This window comes from Mytilus californianus, unplaced genomic scaffold (assembly GCF_021869535.1).
Source record: "Mytilus californianus isolate M0D057914Y unplaced genomic scaffold, xbMytCali1.0.p SCAF_9, whole genome shotgun sequence".
NCBI classification, from domain to species: domain Eukaryota; kingdom Metazoa; phylum Mollusca; class Bivalvia; order Mytilida; family Mytilidae; genus Mytilus; species Mytilus californianus.
In genome coordinates, this window is record NW_026262745.1 from 83,931,026 (window position 1) to 83,943,409 (window position 12,384).

The following is a 12,384-nucleotide window of genomic DNA, read 5'->3' on the forward strand; positions in this document are numbered from 1 at the left end:
ACGATAATATTGAACAAGATTTTACAGTTCGTATTTTAAATGACACCTGTTTTTTTATGATTTCATTCGCTATAGTCATTCAATTACTGAAAACGAAACTTATTCAATATTACCATGAAAACAATGCTGAAAAGTATTCCACAAGAGCTAAATGAACTTTCAATGGTATTTTTTAACGAAGGGAATTTTTTATTGAATAAAATGTTTATATTTGTTTACACGAAGTTTGAACTTGGATCAGAAGTTAAAAAAGGTGAATTTGTTCTATGTTTCTAATGAGACAACATCAAATAAAACAATCTGGAAAAACGACCCTAAGCACCTTAGCACCGAGCTTGTCATAATATAAAACATCTAAAGACCAACTGTTGGAATGGTCCCTATAACAACATGTCTCATTCGAAAGGGATTTTATATATCTCATATTATACTACATCTCCAACGTTTTTTAAGCCATGTATGCACCGAGAATTCACAAGGATTCGACTGTGCTTGAACGGAGGACTCTGCACATACAAAACATGATTTCGTTAAAGATTAACTATTTTAGCTTTATCATCATGATTAAACAAGTTGTTCAAAGCTAGATTTAGATACGATTTAATTCGGGTTCCCTATCACAATCTAGTATAAAATGTATGATACCGATTTCGTAAGCACAATACATGTTTATTGAATAACTCACCAGACAATACATGTTTATTGAATAACTCACCAGACAATACAAGTTTATTGAATAACTCACCAGACAATACATGCTTATTAAATAACCTTCACAAGATGTGTCCGATAATCAAACATTAGGGTGTTTGGAAAGCCAAAATATAACACGTCTAAAGAGAGAAAGTAACTATAATGACCTTGGAGACTTATACAGAAGAACCGTTTAAGGGCATTTTTACCTAGCATCTTTACCTAAAGGAGTTGTAATATTAGTATAATAACATGATTTATGAAATGGAAATTACGAAAACGAGTATGATTATGAAAAATTAAAAAAAAAAGCAGCAATGTAATTTTTCTTTAATCGACAGGAACTATATTTTAGAATATCTTTTATAAAACAAAGTATTCGAATATAATTGCTGCAAGAAATCCGTCAACATAATGTCTGTATTTCAGCACCCGAAAGAACATTACAAACTACATGTACGATGGAAAAGATTTGAAGTAAATAGCATAAAACACAGAACACACAGCACACAAAACACACACACACACACACGCGCGCGTTGTTATAGCTGGTAATGTATATTTATAAGAGTAACCGCGCTATAATGAGATTCTTCCTATTGACAGTTGGGAGGTCTTCAGCGGTAACCTTTGATATACTTGGCACCGCGTGTAACATAATAGAGACACCACCTTTACTGTCAACTTAGAGCAGTACCCTAAGACTTGGAGGTACAAGCATATGTTGGATTTCAATAAGAATAAAAATATAAAAACAACATTAGTTAAGCTTCTACAAATACTATTACTGTCTGTCGTATTTAGTATGCGTGTCATCATGTTTTCGAAAGGGTACAATTTATAATCTTTCATCTCATACAATATGTTCTTTTTAAAAAAGATGTCGGAATATTTAAACAAAAAGACGAACCCGTTAAACTATGATTTTAATAGATATGGAGTAGATAACAAGAAACAAAACACGCACACGCTTATTCAGCATCTTGGTAGTTACTGGAATGTCTTATGCGGTAAGCTTCTTGTCGATACTTATATTTTGACATTGCACAAGGTCATGCTTTTCTCAGACTGCTTATGGCGTCTTGCCACCAAATCTATTGTGGTTGTATACTGTTTTATATTTTGGTATGGGAAAATATGGTATATTTATTAGTTGAAATTGGGCTTTGAACTAGCTCTTAAAAACTGCGATTACTCGTAGAATGCTACTTTTTGCTTTATGTCCTTTCATTTAATTTATTTGTTTATGTGCTTAGTACCGGCGATCTCTTTCTAACTGATTTTACTGTCACCATGGCAAATTGATTGACCAATACGATGTGTCGGTGTCTCACTATCGATATGTTTTGTGTCGGTGTCTCAACTCACTATCGATATGTTTTTCGCGGTCTTAGATTTGTCTCTTCTTAATCGATTTACGAGATTTGAACATCGGTCAAATGCTATCGCCTTAAACAGATATTAAACACCTTTTATTAACACAGCATTATGATCTGATTTAGGAAATATACAAAATAATATGATTTGTACAAGTTTCTTCATGTAATATGAAAAAGTTAAACCGTTATACGCTTTTAAAGTACCACCCCTAGGAAAGCTTAGTTTATGAAAGATGTAGCTACCATGTACATTTCGTTTCAGTGGGATATTAATTGATATTTTTTTCATTTTTTTGTTTTTTATTATTCTTGACGATTAACCATTTCATCAGCATACACTTATTTTGCTTATTTAGCATTTGGTGTTGCTGTCAGAATTTAAAGATCGTTGTGGGAGCTTAATCACCGTGGAAGACCGTGACCGTATAATGACCTTTTTGAATATTGTCTTTATCGGTTAAAAAAAGGTATTTTGATTTGAATAGTTTAATGCATAACTGACCTTGTATTGCTTTTCAGTTATCAACACTTTTTACAAGGTTCTATATACATCCTGTCAATACACATATTTTGGCATTACAAAAGGTCAATTAATGTCTCTTCAGTGATGTTAGGAATCGGAACGGTAATTGGAAGGCCATATTAGATATAATTTACATCAATTTAGGATAGACTCTTGAATTTTGAAGAGTCGTAGTAGGATGAACGGATCATATAAACCCGAAGGCAAGTATAATACAAGCCCAAACGAAAAAATATAAACAAGTCTAAATTGAAAACAACGTTCAAACCTATGATTGCGTTGGATAAAAACCACAATTTGTATACGTGTGCATGCAAAACAAATTTCGTGGTAGAGGGGTCTAAATACAGCACAAACAACATTTTCCAAAAGACCAAAAATGTGAAAAAGTATATTTTAACAAAACGCATTTGACTAGCAGGTCGAACAACGGATGTTCTTAAACCCCGCTGACTGCCATTGGCGATTGCCAAATAAACGGATCACCAGATGTAACAAAATGGATCTTATATATATATGATAAATTGTGTTTCGTTTTTGTGTTGTAGTGTAAATCAGGACGTAGATTTTTCTTTTCTTAATTATATCACATTTCGTCATGCCGGGGTAATTCATATAAGGAATGAGTTTTGTTTATTGTTGAAGGTCTTACGGTCACCTGGTGGATAGTTGTCCCATGTGCAATTCTATCACCTTTCCTTTTCATCTAAAGCTTTGTTTTGGCTTAAAATGTGTCATAAAGGTGCTGTTGGATTGAAATTTAGACCGAATATTTTTTTATTCAAATTGATTTGTTGATTGATTGTTTGATTCTTCACGTGCCTGTACTTCACGTGCATGTCCAGTTGCAACTTTATTGAATTGTAAAACGTTCACATATAATTTATATCGCAAACATATAAGTTTGATCAAATGGTATGAAGTACAGTGGATTTACTACTATTCTTGGGATACCTGATTTCGCTGATATAAGTGAACCACGAATTTCAACGAACTTCAAATTTTCAAAGGTTTGCATGTAGACTTTTGCAAAACCACGAAATCAAGTATCCACGAATATACAATATTTCCTCAACCCGCGAAAATTAGTACCCACCAAAATAACCGAATCCGCAGTAATAAAAGGTCACATTTTGTTATTAGTTTCGGTAATGATGACTGCGTAACATTGATATTAATAAAAGGAGATGATGAGGGGTATCCATCAATGAAACAGAATCCCAAGAACACAAATAAAGAAGACATCTAAAGATCAACACACGGATTTCAACTATAGGCAGATGTCTATACAATATGTCAATCTCTAATATACCAACAGTCTAAGAGAAAAGTTACCACTGACTAACAAAGTTCTGCAATCAACACAGAATTCCCAACAATGAACATTTTTTTTTATAATACTATGATACATTTTTGTTAAAGAACAACGAGGCTCGGTTTCGGATAAGTACATAGATATGTGACAAGGTTAGACCAGTTTTTTTAGAAATCATCTTGCTTTGCTGTCTGATTCAATCCCTTGTAATCCGTGTACTTTTTTCCATCCTTTGTTCTCGTCACACCGGTTAAAACGGACGAAAGCAGCGTTCGTTAAATAACAATCGGAGTCCCGTGTCCTTTTCTTCTTTATGAGGTAGGTCAGCTTCCGGGACATTTTTTTTATATGAGTACATGTACGATAGGAGGAAGCTTGGTTTTGATAATTTTTGTTGTATTTGTTATATGTTAAACCATTTAGGTTATTGTATTTTGCATAACTTTTCGGAATTTTGGGTCCTCAAATGTTCTTCAACTTCGAACTTTATTGGCCTTTTTAACTTGTTATGCCCCCGTCATAGGCAAAGGGGGCATTAAGTGTTACCTTTGACTGTCCGTCCCTTCGTCCGTCCGTCCGTCCCATTTTCATTTCCGCACTCTAACTTAAGTTTGCCTCGTGCAAATTTTATGAAACTTATACACAATGCTAAGAACTAAAACTTGCAGACTAGTTCAAATTTGGACATTGAGTCACTTAATGTTCTTGAGTTATGCCCTTTACAACTTGGAAAATTGCAATATTCTTCGTTTCTGCACTCTAACCTAAATGTTTCTCATCTAAATTTTATGAAACTCATACACAATGCTAAAAATCAAAACTCGCAGACAGAGTTCGAATTTGGGCAGCAGGTCACTTACCGTTCTAGAGTTATGCCCCTTTATAACTAGGAAAATTGCAAATTTATTCGTTTCCGTGCGCACTCTTTCTTAAGTTTGCTCATGCAAATTTTATGACACTCATACACAATGCAATAACTACAACACACAAACAGAGATCGAATTTGGGCAGTGAGTCTTTTACTGTTCTAGAGAAATACCCCTTTTTAACTTGGAAAATTGCAAAACTTGAGAAGGAATAATGAATTACTCGTCGGATTATCTTTCATCAAGGATTTTGGTCAGTTTATTGGTCAGTGAAGTTGGAGGTCAGCAGTCAATTAATCAGACTACATAACAGACCCATGCAGAGGCTAAATCAAATAGTACTTTTATTTCATAACGTCCAAGAGGAATGGAGTGAAAATCTTAACCATCACTGTAAAAATTGCACGCTTAGTAGTGTCGGTCCTTATAACAAGACCCGTTATGAATTATAATTTCAGTTATTCTTCATTGCACATGAAGTGTGTGAACATTGCTTTACAAATACTAGTAGACAATTCATTATTGAAACAAATCTGTGAGTAATTTCAATCCATATAGAGTTGATGTCATTTAATCATTGACATAGCATAGGTCTTCAGGCAAATCAATAGGACTATTTATATATTTGTTATAAATCTATAGGAATTAGCACAGATTCCCTCGGCCCTTCTTTGCAAACTGTTATTACAATCTATACAGGAAACTTTAAATATAGTGTTCAAAGATTTGAACAAGTAGATACTGTTGTCGTATTCGATTCGGCAACATATTTTGGTTAGTTTCTCGGTCATTAGAATATAACATGTTTTCTTTCATGTTATACAACTACTTATGTTACCTTACACGAAGGACCTTGTGTTGTTCTACAAAAAAATCAATTTACGGACCTGAATGAAGTCTGGAGGATACAGTTAACATTTATAAAGTTGGATTGATGTAGGACGATGGCTGCTTCACGTCCAATGGCAAATATTACAGGTATATTCAGAACGATTACGCCGTACGGTTGCCTATTATTGCTTACATCCACTTCATTTCATTTGAACTTGGATGGATTGTTGTCTCATTAGCAATCATACAACATCTCCTTATTTTCATATTAATTCAAATTTCTCAATTGAATTATTTCACATTTTTCATGTTGGGGCTGTTTATAGCCGACTATACGGTATTGGTTTTTTCTCTATGTTGAAGGCCGTACGGTTACCTATAATTGCTTAATTTGCTGGATAGTTGTCCCATTGGAAATCATACCACATATCCTTATTTTTATATTAGGAGACATGAATATACCCTGTTTTTTACTAAACTTCACGCTGATTTGATTTGAGAATTAACCCATAAGGTAATAGTCCGCAGGAAGACATATCTCCTTACTCATTGGTTATGACCCTTTTTCTCTTTACGGATATTTTACACATTACATCAAGTTTTATTACCTTGAAGGTTTTTATTTTTGATTTGTAATGAGTTGTTTGATTAAAAATAATTAATGAACTTCTGTCCCTTACGCAGCGTTTAGCACATACTTACAACTTCTCGTCCAATCAAATTGCTTATATTTGCCTTCTAATTTTCATAGTACATACTTTTCCTGTGTACTAAGAAACTACGCATGAATGACCACAAGGGTAAGATTTCATTGTATCGTAATCAAGATATTTAAAACAAAAATTGCCACTGGCTATTTTGAAATAAAATGCTGTGTTCCAAATTAAATTAAATAGTTTGTAATTAGTTTTCACGTTGATTTTTAAATATCCTGCTATTAAAATCTTTGGATCTAAAAATTGTTTTTGACAATTGCAAATTTTATCATTTAAATAAAGGGTAATACATATGGTTCTTTATACCTTGATTACAGTACAACGATATCTTAAAATTATGATAATGTATCATCCATGCAATTACTTTGTACACAGAAAAGTGTGTACTATGAAACCTTGTGCAGGAAAATTAAAGCAACTTGGTGATAAACTTTCTTAAGGAAGGTGATCTATTTCGTCATGAATTGATTGATTTATTGATTATTGGTTGCTTAATGTCCAGTGGCAAATATTTCATGCATGTTCAGGACGATGTCATGAATTGAAAAACTGTGATTATGTCCGAAGATAATGTGCCACCTATATATATATATAAACATATTCTGATAAATCTTTTAGTTTTTACTTTGAAATAATAATAAAAAAAAAAAAACAACACAAAACACAAAACCTATAATCTCTGATCTATTGGTAGTTGCTTTTTAATGCCTATCTGCTAGACTATATCTATGGGGACAAACTATCTCTATGTTTCAAATTTATTATAGCTTTAGTTTTACTGTGAAATTAAAAAATGTTTTCAAAACATGTAAAGCTTCCACTGCAATTTAATTATTGCCTGCTTTTGGTCAATTTATTTTGTCATCTTACCATGTAAGAAGAACATGTATAGTAAAACACCGCTTTATATCAGTATACATACTTACACCAGCAGCTACCATCTTTTCATTCTGGAGTGAAGGGCCTTTTGAAATCACATATTTCACAATAATACTAGTGAGTAGATTTACAAAACTTCGTTAATGAGCTCCTTTTTACAAACACCTGTGATACAAGTAGTCAGCCAAAATAAACTATCAATAGACCAATTAAAAGATTACTCGAGTTGTAAATATGTGCTAAATTGGATAGTCTATGGAAAGATATATACTATGAAATTAAGAACTCGGGGCAAGCCCCTCGCTCTAAATTTCATAGTATATACCTTTCCATAGACTAACCTAGACTTACTAATACCTTTGAAAGTTCATTGTCTGATTACAGGCCTTCACCTGTAGTTGTACTCTACGTTACTCACACCCTAATTAAAATTTGACGAGTTCACAAAATTGTTTTATATTATGTTCTTTCGGGTTCGATTATACATGGACTGCCTTTTAATCGTGTTGAAAACCTTAAAGGGGCATTAGCTACGAGATATAAAAAAAATTAAAATATGACTTTTTTTCAATCATTAATAAAAGGGAAACAGTGATATAATAATTCGCTTTTAGCAGCCAGTTTGGTTTAGTTTTGTCAAAAATAAGCAAAGAAACATCGCTAATGAATTATTCAATTGCAAGTGAATAAATCGACCTCATTAAATCCGTATTCATGTGAACTTCAATTGAACCCCTTAGCTAGAGATGGGTTACGAATGAACTAGGCGTGTTCAGCTATTAAAAAGAAAAGAATGTCGGCATTGGAAGTGAAACAAGGGTAAACCATTTGGTTGACTGATTCGATCTACTAAACCTCATTCTTATACAGGTAAAAACGATTATTAACATATTTTTTTAAACCTATAATATGAAATCAAACAGACCTAGAAAAATCCAATTGCACGAGTTCGCTATCTATTTATATTTATGTTTATGTTTATATCGGGCAATATGAGCGTCGGTAGTCTTCGGAGGTCACCTCGATGGTTAATTGGATGGCGTCTAGACTAAAATACACACGAAATGCTGATACATATCATCGAGTCCGTGCATCGTAAATTATTTATTTTAGACTTTTTATTATTTGGATATATGTTTGAGTATGTTATAAATCAAATATGAGACTTTGAGTCAAATCGGTGAACATGAATTTGACAGCTAATGACACTTTAAGTTTTCTATAAAAACAATTTATTACCATTTCTTGTGCTTTCGTCGTTTTTATTCTTGGCCATGTGTTGTCTGTATTTATTGGACATGGTTTTCGATTGCTCCCTGGTATTTTCCCTCTCTTTTTTTTTTGGTAACTTCATGTTAAAGACTTTACATGGAAGGCCATTGTATGGAACAAAATTATTTGTTTCAGTTATGGCATATCACTTTCTTACATGAAATGATTTAGATTACACTAAAGTACGCAGGAAGCATGTGTCGATAACCTTGTAACTATGAACACAAACACAAATAAGATAAGAAAATTTAGAATTTCTTCCTCCGGCCTATAGAAACGTTCAGAAAACCTAACACAATATACATACACCAATCTAAGTTTGAAAAAAACCGAACGTACAACCATATCATTTAAGGTTTGAAGAACAAACGTGCAATCAGATTGAAGGTTCAAAGAACGAAATTTCAATCTTATTTAAGGTTCAAAGAACAAACGTGCAATCACATTTAAGGCTCAAAGAACGAACGTGCAATCACATTTAAGGTTCAAAGAACGAACGTGCATTCACATTTAAGGCTCAAAGAACGAACGTACAATCACATTTAAGGGTCAAAGAACGAACGTGCAATCACATTTAAGGGTTAAATAACGAACGTGCAATCACATTTAAGGGTTAAAGAACGAGCGTGCAATCACATTTAAGGATTAAAGAACGAACGTGCAATCACATTTAAGGGTTAAAGAACGAACGTGCAATCACATTTAAGGATTAAAGAACGAACGTGCAATCACATTTAAGGGTTTAAGAACGAACATGCAATCACATTTAAGGCTCAAAGAACGAACGTGCAATCACATTTAAGGCTCAAAGAACGAACGTGCAATCACATGTAACGGTTAATGAACGAACGTGCAATCACATGTAAGGGTTAAAGAATTAACGTGCAATCGCATTTAAAATTTAAAGAAGACGGAACATGCAATCACATTTAAGGCTCAAAGAACGAACGTGTAATCCCATATAAGGCTCAATGAACGAACATGCAATCACATTTTAGGTTTAAATAACGAACGTGCAATCGCTTTTAAGGTACGAAGTTGCATTTTGCAATCACATTTAAGGGTCAAAGAAGTAACGTGTAATGTCAATGACATTTAAGGTTCAGTTAATGAATAAACTCACCATAGATAACAGGATTAAAATTTTGTACGCCAGACACGCGTTTCGTCTAAAAAGACTCATCAGTGACGCTCGAATAAAAAAACAGGCCCAATAAAGTACGAAGTCGAAGAGCGACATTCAAATGACACTTAAGGTTCAAAGAATGAACATGCAATCCCATTTAAGGTCCAAAGAACGAACATTCAATCACATTTAAGGTTTAAAACAAGAAGTTACAATCACATCTAAGGTTCCTGTAATGAAAAAAAAGACCAAATACAAACTTGAACAGTGTTTAACATTTATTGATCATAACTTAAACTTGGCACACAATTTTCATTTGATTAAGGTGGTGGTATAAGGGAGATAACTATATTTAGCCTGAATCGACGTTAGTTGTAGGACAAGTGTAATTACTCCCCATTAACAATTCAAACAGAAATATATAAATCCACAGGTTTATTTTTACAGCAAACAATACACATGAAATGTAAGTGTTGCTGCTTCATTTGGAAACCATAGTTTATGCTTTTGTATGTACAGTCAATCACAAGATGTATAAGCATGTTACAGTCAATTAAGTTCTGATAGAGCCCAGTTTAATTTTATTTTCTTGAGGTCCTTTTCACATGTATGCTTATTACTAGCACATGAAAGTATGAAGTGTTACAGATCTTTATCTGCATTTTTACGCAATGTACATCATGTTATACACTTGGCATACGTTTGAAGCCATAATTTTACAAACAGATCATAGTGGATAGATTTCGAGCCCAATGGAAATATTTAGCAGAATTCTTGAATGATGCCTTTTAAATGCTGTTTCGTTTAGCTGAAGCTGTTTAATAACAAGCTTGTAAAATAAGAGGAGATAACACCCTAATCGGGATCAACATTAAATAAGATGTAAAAACATATAGACGAAACGTACATATGGCGTATTAAATTATATTCTAACATGACGTGCTTCTTTCGCTTTGTAAACAACACCGTGATAAAATTCTCGATATATCTATTCTTAGCACAGACTCAGAGATATATATAATAATGGAGTTTTGAGGTTTAAATCTAAGCTTCCATGAATTATTTCTTAAATAACCGCTAGAAAAATGTGTTAAATTCTTTTAATTCTAAACCCCAACGTTTGCTATTTTTAATTTACATTTTTTTTTCACGTAAGCTACCGTCAAATGCACAGTTGACAGTTTGTAACTAAGGAGCCGTCATGTTGACTTGCTGAAATCAGTAGATGTGCGAATAATGCAATTGTTGTCAATATAATGGAATTCTATTCGACTGACATATAAGTGAGAGGTTTAGCTAGCTATAAAACCAGGTTTAATCCACCATTTTCTACATAAGGAAATGCCTTTACCAAGTCAGGAATATGACAGTTGTTTTTCATTCGTTTGATGTGTTTGAGCTTTTGATTTTGCCATTTGATAAAGGACTTTCAGTTTTGAATTTTCCTTGGAGTTCTGTATTTTTGCTATTTTACTTTTTTTTATGACATTTATTTTAGCATACATGTAAGTCACTCAAGAATTTACATAATATACATTTGTAAATAGTTATCATAAATTTGATATTTCTTCATATATGAAACTTTTTGCGATATAATTTCATATTATCCCTACATTTTAGGAAACGGTACCTGTTCTGATGCTCAGATGTATAATGAGTTCGAATAAATAGAAGCAGCGAAGATGGAAGCATAGGCTTCCCCGATGCCGAACCTCTTCCAAATAATATTGAAGACGTTCCCTACTATTTCATTGGAGATGACGCATTTGCCCTTAGAACGACGATGAAACCCTACTCTCATAGGACAATGGACAGAGAAGAATGTATATTCAGTTATAGAGTATCGCGAGCAAGGCGTGATGTGGAGAACGCGTTTGGTATTTTGGCCAACAGATTCAGAATTCTCCTCTCAACAATGGGTCATACCCCATCAACAGATCGTCTGATAGTGAAGACATGCATTTTTCTACACAATCTGATGAGAATTTGCTATCCTGGGCTTCAGGACCAACAACTAGATTGTGAACATCCCATCAACAGGAATTTAATTCCAGGAGCTTGGAGGCAGGGACCGAATCTGCAGGATACCCAGAATGTTACAGCAGCTAATATTGACAGTAAGAGAGGAAAAATGCAGAGGAACCTTATCAAGCACTGGATATACTCGCCTGCTGGATCAGTTGCCTGGCAGGGCAGAATGATATGAGACATGAATAATAATAGAAAAATAAATTGATCACATCTGTAAAATGGTTTAGTAAGTTATATTTACACTCACTTGTCTTGGTTATAATTGAAAACATCTTTCATGCTTCTTAATTCACCCATGTACACAGGAACAGTATGACTTCATGCACATCAATATTGCGATATATGGTAAAAGAAGAAAAGCCGTGCAAAGTCTACACAAGAGTGGACACTAAAATGTCTCGCCTGCTTACTGTCATGTCGGAATTAAAATTCTTAATTGATCACTGGAGCATGAAAACAAGGTCAAGGTTTAGTGACATATGTCAGACTGACATGGGCACCTACTGAGGAGTCTATAGACCAATTACCATAACTCTAGGTATTCTATGTACTGAGAAACTGACCTTATCACGAAAACTGGTCGCAGAATAAACAAAGTCATTCAACCATGAAAATGAGGTCAAGGACATCTGACATGTGACGGACAGAAAGCTTGCAACATAAGGCATCTATGGATGAAATATGGATAGTCTAGGTCTTCTTCCTTCTGAGTTTTAAAGCTTTCACCAGCTTGTTAACGCCGCCGCCGCCTTC